The sequence below is a fragment of the Grus americana genome, chromosome 2, assembly GCF_028858705.1.
Source record: "Grus americana isolate bGruAme1 chromosome 2, bGruAme1.mat, whole genome shotgun sequence".
Classification (NCBI taxonomy): domain Eukaryota; kingdom Metazoa; phylum Chordata; class Aves; order Gruiformes; family Gruidae; genus Grus; species Grus americana.
Window position 1 is genome coordinate 107,091,403 of NC_072853.1, and position 18,324 is coordinate 107,109,726.

An 18,324-nucleotide genomic window follows, 5' to 3' on the forward strand; every position below is an offset into this window, starting at 1 on the left:
ACAATCAATCAATTCCTCTGCTTGTTGACAAAAATGCTAGGTATGGTAATTTACTGTTTAAATATTGTGAAATGAGCTAGTGGTTTCAGCAACTCCTCGTCAGCAGGTCTTGTATCACACACATGAACAAAATGTCACAAATTTCTAATTGGCAACCTTGTTGACAATCTCAGCAAAGGCTCTGGGTAACATGGGCAGAGAAACTTGACTGTTCTCTTATCACAAGAATGTGATATCTTGGTAGAGACATGTGGAAAGCTGTCAGTGCTGTTATCCATGCTAGTGTTCACCTGTGCTTAAAAATCTTCAACCTCCAAAATGATTAGTGAGTCTAGAATCAGTGAGAGAAGGCGAAAAGAAAAAAGGTTTGAAGGAGTTATTGTGTGTATAAATTTGATATGTAAATTTCATTCATATACTTGAGCATTGCTTGTTTTTAGCAGAACACAGTATGCAGAGTGAATTAAATTTTTAAGTGTGAGTGCTAAGCTTAAACAGTCTCTATATACACTACACAGCTACACAGTCACTAAGTCTTTAGTACCCTAAAGAGGTACTCATTGCCTCATTCAGGCAATGAGTACTGAACACTTTTAGAAATCAAGCTATTTACTTGACCACATCTGAAAATATCAGCCAGCAATGACAGCATACCAGTTTTGGCAGCTAACCACATCACTAGATTCAGGTGGGAATCCAAGATCTGCTTCAAAGGCCATTAAGCCTTTGAATTTTGGATCAGGCCTCAGTTAGTCCCAGGGAATCTAACCTGGTATAGCACCTTCTTCTGCCACCCTCAGCATTTAAATTAAACTGGCTTAAACTTGCTTGGTAAGAATCCCTAAACCTTGCATCCACTCAACTGATATGGATCTTGCAACCACTTATACATTGCCTCTCAGTTTGGCCATTGAGTCAAAAGTAGATGCTATCTGCTTTACTTTCCTACCTTCTGGGATACAGAAAAGGCTCTAACAGAAAAGCAACATAATGGAGCATGTAAGTTAAAGTAGTGGGTAACTTTCAGAAAACCAAAGCAGACAAACTTGTCTTTCTGGAAAGTGCGGCCTTTTTTTTTTTTTTTTTTTTAAGCATAACACCTTCTAATGTCTACTCAGATTGAAAGTGGGGAAGACAGGTGATAATTTCTGAAGAGCTTAGGACATGTCTGGTGATGCTATCAATAAGCTTTTATGGCTGGTAAACAGCAAGACTGAAACGATCGCATTGATTCTACACGTTTTGTATAACATGCCGAAATAGTTTTCATTTCCTGCCGGCGTGAAGGGAGGGAGGGTGCGGGGAAGGAAAGGAGGGAGTGCTGACTCAGGGCTGTTTTGTCCAACAGTAGGACATGACTCTCTGAAGACTTACTTTAATATGCTCCCATGGCATAGAAGGTTCTTTGTTTATTGTTCCATTTGCATGTGGATGACCCTAGAAGCAAATTATGAATAAATGACAACACAAAATCATAGCTAGTAAACTCTAAAGGGGTTATAATTTCTTTTCAAAATGCACAGCACAATGTTGAGTTATTTATTCACACAGATTGTCTTGTTTTATTACATTGTTATGTGCTCTGAAGTGCGGAGATAAATAGTGTTGGAGAGAACAGTAAACTCATCATAATTCTACTCCTGAACAGGCTATGGATCAAGTGTGATATTTAGACTTATCTTGACCTTAATAAATTCTCTCTCTGAGAATTTCGTGAAGTCATCTGGCCTCATCCCTCTTTGAAATCTGTATTCCAGAGACTGAAGGATTGGTGAAATTGGTAGCTTTGTGGTATCTTAACCACTTTTAAGCAAAAATATCACTGTCTTTGTTTATTTCAACATTTAGGCTTATTGCTAAAATAGGAGGACTTTGATTTAAAACAAATGGCTGTCATCTATGATGGATTATACCTTCTTTTCACTGTTCCTGTAAGTCAAACGGTGTTGGCATGAAGTTCAAAGACAAAGTTCAAGTGGCAAGTCACAGTTACAAGACTGGAGTCTGTTTCTTAAAAATTAGAAGCAAAAAAAACCCCAACCCTCAAAACACAAAATACAAGATGACTTAGAAGATCCAGAGCACTACCATGAAGTTAACTGAGAGTACCTGGCAACTCTGTTTCTTCATTTTAAGACAACTGCTTGGGGACGGGATAATAATCTCTCACAGTAATGGAGTCACACAGAATACGTCCTTCTCTTATATACAGTACTGACTTTCACATAAGGTATTTATTGGAGACATCTACTTCAAAATCAATGGCAGGACAGGACCTGCCATCTCTGTGGCAGTAGGCAAGAAATCAATCTCTTTATATCTAGAATCAGATTCTGGTTCTGACTGGTAGATCAGACGTTGCCAAAGACATAAATTAAATATTATTACAAGTAAGCAGTGCTACACATTAAGAATGTATAATTCATTGAATCAAACGGTCTTTATTTTTCCACTACTTCCACAGCACAAATGGCTTTGCTCATGGACATTATCAAGGGAATATGACCTGAATGAATATTATAACTGCAATGAAATTAATATTATCACTCTGAAATGAAATATTATCAGTCAAATTAATATTATCACTGTGTGCTTAGAAAAGGAGATACGTAGCTATCATTCAAAATGCAAACATTTAACTAAATGGTTGCTAAAGAAGGGCCAAATTGTAATACTCCACCTTATACTGAACAGTAATGAATCCCAAAGATGTCTTGTTGAAATGAGTGGGGTGATTTGGAGTAAGAGAAATGTGATTAAGGACACGAGTGTCATTAAGAATCAGTGCAATTAAGGACAAGAGAATACAGAACTCCCACTATCAGATGTCTTAAGATTGATTTTTTTTTTTGTTTCCCACAAACATATGACAGCATTGTACCATTTGCCTTTGCACCATCTGCATTTCCTGTTTTGAACTCTGTGTCTATGTAGTATTATTTCTTCTACCGGAACAGCTAAACAAAACAGTATATGCGTCACTGCTATTTGTTTTTACTGCTGCTGAGGATATTCGAAACTTGACTAAGTCTGTATGCATGTGTGAGTGCATGTGATGGAGAAAGAAGGATGCCATAAAGATCTGGAAAATTTCTACATTTTCCATGAGATCTTAAAAAATGCTGAAGGATTTTAACTTTACAAATAATGACTGAAATTAATGACTGCGTACACAAAGGCTCCTGATTAATTAATATTAGTATTACAAAGGCATCTCTTTAACTATTACAGTAATGGTTCAGATTGAAAACCTATAGCGCATTTTCTTGGTCCTACACAATTCAGGAGCATGTGCAGGGCCATGAACAGCAGGGAAACGCAGAAATTTACCAGTAATTCTGAGCATCCAGAGCAACACAGACAACCTTGGCCTTCAAGATGTGAGTAATGTCCTTAATAAAAGAAGCACAACATAATATATCACAAAGGTAAACAAGATAAAAACTTCTAACACAGATTAAACTTCTAGGAATCTGTATACACAATGCTGATTTACAGAAATATAAAGCAAAAGAATGAATTATTTTTAAATTATGGTGCAAAATGAATGACATGCCCTGTCCTTCTTAGCTGTGAAGAGTTACGTTTCTTAACATAGCTGTCACTGGGAAGTTTGCCATTATAGATAAATATCTTATTTATTCTTTTTACTACCAAAATAATACTGACAGCTTGTCAGTCTCAGACTTAAATATTCATCTGAGGGAATGGAAGATGGTAAAGGTCCTTTCTGCTCTTAACACAACGTTGTAAGGCACATTCTCCATGGCACATGATAGGGGAAAAGCAGTAGTCACTGTGATCATAGTTATGTCCAACCTCACTGTAACTACACTAGTTGAAGAATCAAAGGGAGAAGCTGCTGTCCAACAGAATACCCTTGTACAGATTGCGCTCCAAGAAATTTCCATAAAAGAAAATAAAATGTGAGATGATGCCCACTGTAGGTGAAGATCAGGTTTGAGAATATCTAAGGAACCTGAAGGTGCACAAGTCCGTGGAACCTGATGAGATGCATCCGCGGGTCTTGAGGGAACTGGCAGATGAAGTAGCCAGGCCACTCTCCATCATATTTGAGAAGTCCTGGCAGTCCAGTGAAGTTCCCGCTGACTGGAAGAGGGGAAACATAACCCCCATTTTTAAGAAGGGTAAAAAGGAAGACCTAGGGAACTACAGGCCAGTCAGTCTCACCTCCGTGCCTGGCAAGATTATGGAGCAGACCCTCCTGGAGACTATGCTCAGGCACATGGAAGATAAGGAGGTGATTGGTGACAGCCAACACGGCTTCACTAAGGGCAAATCATGCCTGACAAACTTGGTGGCCTTCTGTGATGGGGTTACAGCGTCGGTAGATAAGGGAAGGGCAACTGACATCATCTACCTGGACTTGTGCAAGGCATTTGACACTGTCCCACACGACATCCTTGTCTCTAAATTGGAGAGACATGGATTCGATGGATGGACCACTCGGTGGATAAGGAATTGGCTGGATGGCCGCACTCAAAGAGTTGTGGTCAATGGCTCAATGTCCAAGTGGAGAACGGTGACGAGTGACATCTTTGTCGGCGACACGGACAGTGGGATCGAGTGCACCCTCAGCAAGTTTGCCGACGACACCAAGCTGTGTGGTGTGGTCGACATGCTGGAGGGAACAGATGCCATCCAGAGGGACCTTGACAGGCTGGAGAGGTGGGCCCGTGCGAACCTCATGAAGTTCAACAAGGCCAAGTGCAAGGTCCTGCACGTGGGTCAGCGCAATCCCAAGCACAACTACAGGCTGGGCGAGGAATGGATTGAAAGCAGCCCTGAGGAGAAGGACTTGGGGGTATTGATTGATGAGAAGCTCAACATGAGCCGGCAGTGTGTGCCAGCAGCCCAGAAAGCCAACCGTGTCCTGGGCTGCATCAAAAGAGATGTGACCAGCAGGTCGAGGGAGGTGATCCTGCTCCTCTGCTCCGCTCTCGTGAGACCCCACCTGGAGTATTGCGTCCAGCTATGGGGGCCCCAGTACAGGAGAGACATGGAGCTGTTGGAGCGAGTCCAGAGGAGGGCCACGAAGCTGATCAGAGGGCTGGAGCACCTCTCCTGTGAGGACAGGCTGAGAGAGTTGGGATTGTTCAGCCTGGAGAAGAGAAGGCTCCGGGGAGATCTAATTGCGGCTTACCAGTACCTGAAGGGGGCCTACAGGAAAGATGGGGAGGGACTGTTTATCAGGGAGTGTAGTGACAGGACAAGGGGTAATGGGTTTAAGCTGAAGGAGGGTCGATTTAGATTAGATGTTAGGAAGAAATTCTTTACTGTTAGAGTGGTGAGGCACTGGAACAGGTTGCCCAGAGAGGTTGTGGATGCCCCATTCCTGGAAGTGTTTAAGACCAGGTTGGATGAGGCTTTGGGGAATGTGGTCTAGTGAAGGGTGTCCCTGCCCATGGCAGGGGGGTTGGAACTAGATGATCTTTAAGGTCCCTTCCAACCCAAACCGTTCTATGATTCTATGATGTGGGGTCAAATTAATCCCCATGCAGAAGTCATAGAATCATGACTTCATAGCGTCACTATGGCAATGTCATATGTCTAAAATTCAAGGCCACAACACAAGATGGGTTTGAAAACTGACATATTAAAAACTCTCCAGATATTCATTTTTAACATTTGCTTTGGGATTTGGGGCATATAGGGTTTTACTTGTCTATGTTTCTTCATCATCCCTAAAGAATATGTAAATTACAAAAACAGAAGCCATGACTATCACGTAATGGACAGATCTGGGATATGGAAATTCTGAAAAACATGACCATGCTAGGATCACAAATGTTGAATGTGACAGCTGATTGATTTCTCTGTTAATGAATATATTGGTTCTGGCTGGGATGGAGTTAATTTTCTTCATAACAGCCCATACGGTGCTGTGTTTTTGTTTCGTGTCTAAACCAATGTTGGTAACGCACTACAGTTTTGGCTATTGCTGAGTAGTGCTTGCACAGCATCAAAGTTTTGTTTTTCCTGCTCTGCACCCCCAAGCGAGTAAGGCAAGAAGTGGCCAAGAGGTTGGGAGGGCACACAGCCAGCACAGCTGACCCAAAATGACCAAAAAGGATATTCCATACTACATGATGTTGAGTGAGTGGGCGGGTGGGTGCTTAGTTGCTGGCTGCGGTCAACCCACCACAATGAGCTAACAGGATTTCATACCGAACTTAATTTTGAAAAGCAACAAGTACCTTATAAAAGACTTGGTTGTAGGAGGTAACACTGGACTGAAGTGATTGAATCAGATCACTTTGAATTCTATGACATACAAAACCAGATTTTCAGTCTTATAGGAGGAAGTTTTGAGAAATTGAGTACAAAGTGGTGAGATTGACTAGGAAGAGCAGCTTATGGATCTGTGTACAAGCAAAATTACATGAGGTCTAAGTGTCACTGCTACCCAGAGCCAGACTTCCAAGCAAGGAGAAAAAGTTTGCTAGGAATGGGCTGAAGACCTACTAAAATGTATAAATACATCAGAGAGGGTGTTAAAAGGGCAAAGAGAAGTGGAGCACAAGAATAGTGTGATAAGCTAAAAGGGCTCTGTCTTGAAGGGGGTGAGGGAGGAAAAAAAAAATTAAAGTCTAATTAAGCTTTACCTTGGAAGGAAAACAAAAACAAACGCTAATGACGTCTTCACCAGCTATATAAGAGAGGAACAAGGAAAGAAATACAGGGGCCATTTGTGGTGGGTTGACCCTGGCTGGGGGCCAGGTGCCCACCAGAGCCGCTCTCTCACTCCCCTCATTCACTAAACAGGGGAGAAAAGGCATAACGAAATGCTTGTAGGTTGAGATAAGGACAGGGAGAGATCACTCACTAATTATCGTCACGAGCAAAACAGACCAAACTTAGAGAGGGAATTCATCTAATTTATTACTAGGCAAAACAGAGTAGAGGAATGAGAAAATAAAATCAACTCTTAAAACACTTCCCCCCACCCCTCCCATCTTCCCGGGCTCAACTTCACTCCCGGCTTCAACCTTCCCCCCCCTCAGCGGCACAAGGGGGACGGGGAGTGGGGGTTACGGTCAGTTCATCACACGGTGTTTCTGCCGCTTCTTCATCCTCAGGGGGAGGACTCCTCTCATCGTTCCCCTGCTCCAGCATGGAGTCCCTCTCACGGGGTGCAGACCTTCAGGAGCAAACTGCTCCAGCGTGGGGTCCCCCACGGGGTCACAAGTCCTGCCAGCAAACCTGCCCTGGTGTGGGCTCCCCTCTTCACGGGTCCACCGGTCCGGCCAGGAACTTGCTCCAGCGTGGGCTTCCCACGGGCCACAGCCTCCTTCAGGTGCCTCCACCTGCTCCAGCGTGGGGTCCTCCACGGGCTGCAGGTGGAATCGCTACACCCCCTCATCCTTCCTCCATGGGCTGCAGGGGGACAGCCTGCTTCACCATGGTCTTCACCACGGGCTGCAGGGGGATCTCTGCTCCGGCGCCTGGAGCTCCTCCTCCCCCTCCATCTGCACTGACCTTGGTGTCTGCAGAGTTTCTTACATCTTCTCACTCCTCTCTCCGGCTGCAAAAGCTCTCTCTCTCTAAGTGTTTTTCTTCTTCTTAAATATGTTATCACAGAGGCGCTGATTGGCTTGGCCTTGGCCAGTGGCGGGCCCGTCTTAGAGCCGGCTGGCATTGGCTCTATCAGACACAGGGGGAGCTTCTAGCAGCTTCTCACAGAAGCCACCCCTGTAGCCCCCCCGCTACCAAAACCTTGCCACGCAAACCCAACACACCATTATACACTGAGAAGAGGAGGATGATTAAAGATGAATAAGGGAATTAAATACTTTAAATTAATACTTTAGTTTTCAGTAGAAATGAAGGTTATGAGGGTAATAACAGGGTACCTAATCAGGAATGAGAGTACGAATGGTTATTTCATTACCATATTCAAAGTAAAAGCAGAGTTTGGGCTGCTGACTGTGGTGAAATGAAGAAAGAAGGAGAGGGAGAGGAAAAGGGACCAGGTAAAACACTAAAAGAAGCACACATGAAATTGCAAGTTCAGCAGCAGATGTTTTTAATGAATCTATCAGTTTGGGAATGTGTGGTGTGAAGATGAGAGAATCTGCTCTCTGACTGGAGATAGCATATCTAACGACAGAAAGTTTTTGAGGAAGCAATGGGTGAAGTGATCTAGGTGGCTGCATTCTCATCATTTAGTCACCCCTACAGGAGCCCCTAGCACAGATTTTTAAAGTCAAGAACAATGAGATGTGGAGGCAAATGGAAAGAGAGCTAAACTATAATGTGGTTTTCTTTATCAGAGGTACATACTAGATTAGACTAACATAATTTATATTCAACAAGATAACTTTCTTGTAAGATAAGAGTAAATGTCGTGTTTCTAAGAGTGCAGCTTAGGGTAAATCACTCAGTACTTTACTACACGGGAAATTATTCTTTAAGGAGTTCAGGAAAGGTGTCAATATGAGAACTTGAAGACAGATAAGGCAAAAACTAAGCAGAAGGCTAAAGTGGGCATATATTGAAAAGGAAGTTCCCAAGATAAAGTTATCACCAGTCTTAGGACTGATCCTGCACAGTCTTTTTCAAAAAGAAAAAAGAAAAAAGAAAAAAGAAAAAAGAAAAAAGAAAAAAGAAAAAAGAAAAAAGAAAAAAGAAAAAAGAAAAAAGAAAAAAGAAAAAAGAAAAAAGAAAGAAAGAAAAAGAAAGAAAGAAAGAAAGAAAGAGAAAGAAAGGAAGAAAAGAAAGAAAAGTAAAAGTTAGAATACTTCTCTAAGTTTCTAATCACAAGTGCTGTGAAGTTCTTTTTCAAACAACGGGGATGAGAAAAGAAGAACCATACTTGACCCAAGACAGACTGTGGAAACTTATTGAAGGGCTCTGTGTGACAGAAAAGGATGAGTTTAGGCATAGAAATTGGATCAGTCAAGTTAGTATCTTCCTGGCAAGTTCTTGACAGACAAAAGCAAAATTTCTTTATTTTTGATGAGACATACACCACCTTTTTCAGAGGTACCACTCCAGTGTTTCAGGGCACTTGGGCACTGTGCCAAGATAGTCCAGTTAAACTCCATCCGGACCCACACTGGCTCACATTCAACCAGTGTCAATACTTCTCCAATGTACTTTCCCACTTCCAGATCTGGGGCTAGAACAGACAGAGAGAGTCTGGGTGCATCCATACCCACACCATGAGGGACACACCATCTGTGGGACATGCAGGAAAGATAAAAGGGATCAACCCGAGCTGTGATGTCAATGAACATAACTGAATTTGGTTTCAACTGTTCTTCAGAAGGAAAGTGCCTTAATCTGAGGTAATTTAATTCACTACTAGATTTGAAAGCACTTTAAGCATATCAACTTCATACCCTTTGTTATTTGTCTTTGCTTTCCTGAGCATCTTTGCATCCTGGGTAGGACAATCCTTCCTTGGGCCTCCAGGAACATTTCTGTGAACATTTGAAAGATGTGCAGCTTTCTTCACACTCTGTATAATCTATGTTCTGTCTGCCCACTTTTTGACAGGGCAGAGCAAGAGGTCTTAGATCTCCCCGAGGTCCTTCTTTCAGCAGAAGGAGAAACAGGCATGTTTTTCCAGCTCTTCATCCTGCCTTTGCATTCAAGACACATTGCAGGGAGTTCTTCTGTGGCTGCTGCAGTGGAAAGAGTAAGTCACTGAAGACTTTTTTATCACAGTCTCCTGATAAATATTACAACTTGGCTGTCTTTTGATTTACCTTTTTGCTATCCATTCTCCACGTTCAGTGAAAATGCTTATCCAAATTGCTTATTTTAAATGTTTAAAAATCACGAGTCAAGCTCTTCAGACATATTATGGGATTAAGGCAAACTGAAAAGCAAAAGAAGAGCTTGGAGCTGTTTGCCTTTAATTTCAGAGCCTCCAGAATTCCTTCAGGACACACCACCAAGCCATGAAAGCTAGAGCTCTATTTCTACCTTTCTCCTCTTTTTATTAAAAAAGAGGGTCTTGTTTAATCACTTGTCTAGAGGAATGGACACTTTCAAACACTTTCATTATTCTTTGTGAATTGGCCTACCAATTGGTAATGGGTATTCTGGCTTGGTTATATCTGCCAGTAACTGGATAAAGGTCAGTCTCACACAAGTCATCTTAGTTTTCTTCTGATTTGAGGAAGTCTGAAATTAGGTAGTAGTTAAAGGTTACCAAATCAGGACAGTTGTTCAGATGTACACTTTCTTTTAAGCTGGAAATTTTTAGGATGAATAATGTCTATAGAATGTCATCTTAAAAGCCAATTTGCTGTGAAAAACGAAGAGACTCCTCTCATGTTTGAAGTTAAATCAGGGATAACAGATTAAATATTTTGCTTACTGTTTTTATTAGCTACTAGAAAGAAGGTATGACTATTTTAGCTACGTTCATCTGTCCAACAAATTCCCTCAAATAATTTTTACAACAAATGCAAAATGCTTGCAATGGACATTTTCAACCCAACTTGAAAGTAGGGCAGCTCTCAAAAAAAAAAAATTACAAGTTTTGGTCTCTGCAATGAAAAAAAGTGAAATTCAGCCATGATACAGTATTTGACAGTAGCTCTAATATGTATGAACAACATGACCTGTCCCGCCAATCAACATGAGTAATTTAGGACTAGATAGAGAATGAGAGATGTCTCTTAAAATATATGAAAACACTGGCATTGTTGCTACACTTGTAGGAAGAGTAGAGTTTTAGTGAACAAAACATAAATCTGTGAGAAAAAAAAAATTTGGTTTAGCTGCTTATAGAGCAAGTTCTTCAGTTTTGCGAATACAAATGGTCTAAATTGTAAGAGTAATGTGCAGGATTTTTTTTTTCCCCAAAAAATCTCTCTGCCGAATGATTTTCAGTGATCGTATTATCCAAGTGGTTTCAGTTTTCTTGAGAACCAATATGACTGTAAGATTGATCTTTGCTAGATCACTAATATATTTTTAACTATATAGCTGAATTACCTTGTTATTATACTCAGTTAACTTCCTGGACTTACTTCCATTTCAGTTTTATCCAGCAAAGGTACAGAAATACAGTTTCATACTCTTTAGGTATCCATCCTTCTTTCAGTTTCATTCTCAGATTCTAATGCTTAATTTTGCAGAATTAGGGGCAAGGGTTAATTAAAAAACTTATAATGCCAAAACTGAAATGTGCATAGGCAAAAGTATTATCAAGTTTCGGAAATGTAGATCGGCTTTTGATGACTTCAGCAAATAAACAATTAGGAATTTAAAAGAAATAAGGTTTCACAAAGTTATAATGCTAATTCATGCTAAATGTCTAGTAAGCTGTTTTCTTTCCCTTGGAAAACAAAGATAGTGTTGTAAGCGCCTATGACTAATAAGGCTCATTTACGTACATTTCTAAGTTTTTGGCTATTGAACTGCAAAGGCTTTGGGGATTTGTAAGAACAGGGAATAGACTGTATAACCTACTGCTTCACAGATTAAGATGGGAGGGATTTAAGGCTTGCCATCCAATGTCTCCGGGTAGAGAAAGAGCGACTGTTACTCATCAACCATTGACCGACAGGTTTAGCATTGCGTGGGTGGGGATTGGCTGGAATCTCACCAGCACGTGGGAGGCTGGGCAACAAAGGCAGAAGGTCCGGGTCCACATTTGCAGAAGATTGCCTAAGAAAGCATGGGATGTCTGAAAGAGATCAGAGGAAAAAATTAACTAGAGACAGCTGGACATTCCAATTTTTTACTCTTTACCCACCAAAAAGGCTGCATATGTTCTACTGTTAATTTTCAATACAATAAACAATTTGTTTATTTGGGAGAAGACAAAGAAATTCCTATTCTACTCCCCCCAGTTTGACTCTACATGTTTTCTAAGTACACAGCCAAGGAACATATTTTTTAAAATCCTACTTATGTTTATGTGCAGTTTACATTATCATTTGTAAAATATATTACAACATGCTATTTGCTTTATTTTGAAATTTCAAGATCTTTCTGTGGCTTTTCCACACCCTAGAAATTTCACATATAAATGATAGGAAAAAAGGTGAATCTTCTCCTGTCTTTCTGTTCAGTGTTCCCAAGAAAACAGTTAGGAAGAAAGTTGCCGATCGCTACGTGTAAACTTCCATGCCAGCTCATACCAATTATCTCAGCTGGTAGACCTGTATCTAAAAATGGCACATGCTTGCCAACTGAAAATACAATTTGGTGAAAATGTTCTAACTTGTGTAGATTAAGGTCAGGTGCCAAAAGAAAGTGTATAAATCTAAAGATAAGCATATTAACTTATTTAAATTCCATTAAAATTGCCACGCCCAGTTTTTCCTATTGGCTAGATCTCTGTGGCTCTCAACTTTGACTCTGAATTGATCATTGAAAGCCTTCAATATTTTCTATCTTTGTTTCTCTTTTTTGAAGGAGCAAAGGCAATGTGCTCTTTCATTGGGACTTATGATATGGTGGAACATAAGAACAGAGGGCTGCAGTTTGGAAAGGGAACAGGAAACACCGTATCTCAGATGAAAACGTGGAGTGATATCACACCTCATAAGAACACAGTTGCTGCACTGGTATTCAGGACTTTGTAATCCACCTGGGATGTGTGATCATCCCACTCCCGAGGAACCTTGCTCCATCCATTGATTAAGTGCAGGACTTAAGTACATGTCTGGCATGTGAACATCAGCCACAATTAAATTTGTTTACAAACATTCAGATTTGAACTGTCCACTGGAAAAATTCACAAGCCTTTACATGCCTGAATATTTTCAAAACTCTGAACCTGAACACCAAATACAGTTACCTACATTATTTAAAAGCCTGACTTTCATATTTGTCAAATAATAGGAGGTGGGCTCTTTTAAAAATGTGGCTTCTTTCTCAGAGGCTTAAATTTAAGCTTAAGTATCGAAGTTTGCAAATATTGCAGTTTGGTCTGTAGACATACACAGACATTCACACATGCTTATCAGGGAGCATGCTTTTGTTTAGGGTGTAGTTACTGTGCAGTGTCATATTATGTAAAAGTTGCCTTACTGGCTTGCCTACAGACAAACCTTGTAATGATTATACAGATTTTTTTTCTGCTTTAAACAATCATGGCGCACTGAACAGAGTATTAAGTGAAAACAAATTATAATAATAGTGTTAATGTCATACCTCAGGTTTATTGGTATAATTAAAATCCATTTAGAACACACCTGTTCCTTAAACATTTCTATTTCTGTTCCCCCCTTATTAGTGCAATTTCATGGATTGATGTTACTCATGTTGGCTCTTAGGGGAATGATTTGTCACCTCCACTGTGAAGTTGAGCATGGTGAGTGGCGATTGCTGCAGAAGAGTCAAGGGACTGTATGGTGGAGTGGATAGATGGCTCACCTACACCCTTTTGAAAAGTCTCACTTAAGGCCATGAGCAGCTGTGTAGGATGCTACAACAATATTGGTACATGAGGTTACTTCCAATAATTTATCTCCATCTGCTTTTAAGTGGTGTTTTCGTGTAGTTTACTGATTCCACAGCCCCTGGAGGAAGAGCATATAAGCATTCTTTAGTCCACTTGTGCCAAAATGAGCCCAGTTAGCTCAAATAACTGGTATGTTATACATCTTTGCTCTGGCTCACGTTGACTAAGGTGAATTAGTCCCAGCAAGTGCAGTCCCCCAGCAGATATTAGAGTTGGTGTTTTCAGTCATAAGCAACCACTGCAGGAAGGAGCTATGTCCAGAACAGGACTCTTATTGACAGCCTAAGTGTTTACTTACTCTTGTCATTTATTATGTCAACAAATGCCATTAGTTCAGAATTTACAGAGAAAAAGGCAAATGTGCACAACATTTACTACCAAAAATTAAATATTTCTGAAGGAATTTGGGATTGTATTTAGTATCTATTTTTTCCCTAAGAAACACAGGTCTGATTCTACCCTCTAAATACGGCAGTTAATGGAGTTATTGCCATATAAAGATGGTGCAAAATCAGAACACTGCTATGATAATCCCTCTTATCACTACAGGAATGTTTCAGCTAATGCTTAAAGACCTATTAGAAAACCAAGAGCTAGCAATTTATTTAAAGACTCCTTATAGCAAGTGCCTACCAGTTGGACTGGAAATGTCACTAATGGAGCTGAGTAAAAAGAATAATTTATTTTCTGTTTTAATTGTAATCAACTAAGTCTACATTCTTCTGCCAGCTACAGAGTGAATAAAAAATTAGACATTCCCTTCCCACCCTATTACACCCCTCAAAGAGATGGAAGTATTCCTCCTCTTTAATTTCAATTCAATTCAAAATTCAATTCAATTTCAATACCTTCACATAAAGAAGGCAGAATGTAGATTGGACATAGAACTATATACACACACAGACCTTTCAATCAGATTATCTCCTTTAACTGTTTGGTTGCCTCCCTGAACACTTCTCTGCTTTGTATACCTCCTGGGCTGTCAGAGCTAAGATGTATCAATTATACTTTACCTGTTTACACTTTCTCCTCTGAGTTATTGTTACGAAATGAGTAAAGTAGCTTCTGAGGCTCAGTGTGTTTGTGTTTTGGTTTTTTTAATGTTCTGAAAACCATATATCTCAGATATGACTCAAAGATGTATTAAATGTCTTGCCTTCAAAATTAATAAAGGTGTTTTGTTATTTACTGTTTTCTGTAGCACTAAATAGTGGTCTGGCTCATTAAAGTGCTAGGCTTTGTTTGATTCACTCTGACAGACTGAGAATAGTTGCTTGCAGCTGGCAGTGTTCAGTTTTGATGAAAGTGTCATGCAGGGGTTAAAGATATGCTGGAATCAATTTACTTAGATTAGATTTAACAAAAGAAACATGTATGGTATGCAGTAAAGCATATACCTGTAACAGATAGGCGAGAAATGTTCTGTGCAGGATAAAACAGGAATTGGGTGAATGCTTTGGTCCAGACGGCACTGGGATTAGGGAAGTGTGAAGGGAAGATAAGGAAGAACTGTTGATCATTTGTCATAGAATAAAAGTTCAGAAGAAGAAGAAAAAATGCTGCTGATGATGATTACTAACTATGGAAAATAAAACAGGTAGGGTTTTATTTTCAGAGAGAGACTATAAAGGCCAACAGCTCATATGGAAAACATCTCTTCAGAAGAAATCTGTCTCTACTGTTGACCAGGAAGTTCACAGGGGTCACACAGAATCACAGAATGGCTGAGGTTGGAGGGGATCTCTGGAGGGCATCTGGTCCAAACCTCCTGCTCAAGAAGGGCCACCTAGAGCCAGTTGCCCAGAAGCATGTCCATGTGGCTTTTGAATATCTCCAAGGAGGGAGACTCCATAACCTCCCTGGACAATCTGTGACACTGCTTGGTCACCCTCACAGTAAAAAAGTGTTTCCTGATGTTCAGAGGGAACCTCCTGTGTTTCAGTTGGTGCTCATTGCCTCTGGTCCTGTCACTGGGCACCACTGAGCCTGGTTCCTGGGACCCTGGCTGTAACCTCTTTGCAATTTCCCTTCAGGTATTTATAGACATTGATAAGAGTCCCCTTGAGCCTGCTCTTCTCCAGGCGGAACAGTCCCAGCTCTTTCAGCCTTTCCTTGTAGGAGAGATGCTCCAGTCCCTTAACCATCTTTGTGGCCCTTCGCTGGACTCTCTCCAGTATGGAGCTCAGAACTGAACACAGCACTCCAGGTGTGGCCTCACCAATGCTGGGTAGAGAGGAAGCATCACCTCCCTCAACCTGCTGGCACTACTTGGCCTAAGGTAGCCCAGGATACCATTAGCCACATTTGCCACAAGGGTACATCGCTGGCTCATGTCCAACTTGGTGTCCACCAGTACCCCTAGACCCTTTTCTGCAAAGCTGCTTTCCAGCTGCGTGGCTTTTGCCAGGGAGAAGTATAGTCAGTCAGGGAGGCAGCAACAGAAAAAATTATATGTGGTTAGGGACATTTTGCTCATCAAATAACAAAGAAAGCATGCTGCCCATCTACACAAAGCAGAAGGCAGGCTCCATCTCAGCATCTCAGCATCAGTTTAGGATCTCTAGTTGATGTTCTATGACTATTGCATTGACACAATTTAACTTGCACAAAATGCTTTCCTAGCTAATGGCAGATAGGGCTCTGTGCAACACTCCTCATCCATGTGTGTTAATGGCTTTGTATTAGGCCCTGAACCATTAAGAAATTGCTAGCCCTCACCCTCAGAGCTTTTTTTCAAAGGTGGAAATTAAATAATGACACTGTACCACCATTTTCCGGGTACTGCATTAATACCATTCTCTGAAACCTGACTAGCAGCCCCAGACAACTGTCCAAAACCTATTGTATATGGTGTAATTGATCTCTTACAAGTACTTTGTTATTAGTTTTATTAGTCCCATCCCCAAGGGGGAATGGCTTCGTGGGATAAATTTCAGGCTAGAAATATGTTGACTCTCTGGATGCACAGGTTCCAGGCTGTGTGATGGACTCAGATCTTCAGCTTTCTGTGGTCAATCAAGTAACTATCATGCACTTCATTCTGTGTACAGGTAAGCACTAACATATAAAGGATGGGTATTGATACATCTTCTAGGATTGCTCATTTGCTGACATTTACTTTGTATCAACATTACTGGTGCCTTGAAGAACAAAACTGTCTTCAAATTTGCTCACAAAAACTCAGCTTTTTTTTTTTTTTTTAATCACCATTCATAAATAGTTTACTGGCCACAGTTAGAGAAATAAAAAAATGCGTGTTTTGTCAAGCCTGCAGGTGAATGCATGCCGCATCTGCAGGATGCGGTAGCCACCAACCACCATGGGGATGCTTGCCAAAAGGCAGTGTGTAGCCATGCTCCTCTCCATCCAAGGGCAGGTTATAAATCAAGAGTAGCTCGATTTAGAGCAAAAGGCTTCCAGCGGTGCAAAGGCAAGATTAACCAGGATGTTTCAGGCTGAAAGACGTGTCTTGAAATACCATGTTGCTTGGCATGAAGGTCGCACCACATCTCAAAATCCAGCAAGATGCGGCAACAATTCTGGTAAGAAAGCTTTTCCCTTCTGTGTCAGAACTGCACAGTGGAGTAAAATAAACTGTGCATGTGGCAAGTCATGCGCTGGCTGCTCTGCGCTGGATCCGATTAATTATTAATTACTCAGTGGAGGGGACACCAGGTTTACGGGCAAACGGGAACCGTGGAAACGGGCAGGGCTGAACCCCAGGCAGCACCAGCCAGCACGGTGGTGGCCGCGGGCCTGTGGCAGCGCCCCAGGCTCCGCTGCCCTCCGCCCGGGCCGGGTGCTGACCGGCCGTCCCCGCGGCTCGCCCAGCGCCTCCCTGCCCGGGGCTGCGGGCGGCCGGGCGGTGGCGGCCCTGGGGGGGAGGTCAGTCTTACCTCGGGCTGACCCGGGTGGATGGCTCCGCTCCCAGACGCTCCCGAGTGCGGGACGAGGGGACAGAAAATGGCGGTCGGGCCCCTGGTGTGTGGGCCCCGCGCGGATCTGCACGGCACGGCACGGCCGTGGCGCTCACCCTCCCGGCCCGCGCTGCCGCTCCGCTGGGAGAACGTGGGGAGGCACTGCCGCTCGTCAGCAGCACGGCCGTGGCGTCCCCAAAGGCCCTCTGCCTGGCACTGTCACTTCAGGGAGAGAAAGGCTGGCAATATCGCTGCTATTCTTTTCCCTGGGATTCATTTTCCCTCTTCAGGGAAAAAGGATCTTTGAAAACTCCTACACGGGGACAAAGTGGGAAAGGTGCACAAATCATGTGTTATTATATAGACAGTTATTGGATTTTTCTTTAGGGGATGACTGGAAGAATAGCATTTTGACATGAGTATATTAAATAAAACTGCTAAAACATGGAATTTTTCAAGTGGATCCTCGTTCTCCCACTCCTTCCACTTTCATATCATGTTTCTCAGTGTTAACAAAGCGTTTAATTCCCTGTGTTTTCTTAATCCCAAATTAAAGTTATTTTATCAGGCACCTTGCAAAGGAAAGCTTTATTGCAAACAAGTGAAACACTGTGATGTACTCTCTTCCTAATTAATATGTAGGAAACTCAGGCTCAAATTTTGGACACCTGGCTGCAGCAGAGTACGAAGTGCCCTGCTCTGGTCATCTCCCTCTGAGACCACTGCTGGAGCTGCAGTGACAGCATGGGTCTCCTGCCATTTCACGATATCTTTGGTGATGAGGAGGTCTTAAAAAAAAAAGCAAATGCATGTGCGTGTACATGTGCACATATGTATAAAGAGAAAGTCTCGGGCAACTGAGGTCAGTGCTGCACTCACAGCTTCTGGGACTCCCGACGGCATAAGAATATCTTTACTGGTGTGGACCAAAGGTCCGTCCATCCAGTTTATAAG

At 41.8% G+C, this 18,324-nt stretch overlaps 1 long non-coding RNA gene across 1 annotated transcript; it reads right to left on the bottom strand.

Moving 5' to 3' along the window:
• Positions 1-8,946: 8,946 nt before the first annotated feature.
• On the bottom strand, positions 8,947-17,485 carry LOC129202162 (uncharacterized). The gene is made up of 3 exons (XR_008575638.1): positions 17,350-17,485; positions 11,452-11,668; positions 8,947-9,650 (listed from the first exon to the last, which is right to left on the bottom strand). It is a non-coding gene; the product is annotated as an uncharacterized LOC129202162 (long non-coding RNA).
• Between the last annotated feature and the right edge of the window lie 839 nt (positions 17,486-18,324).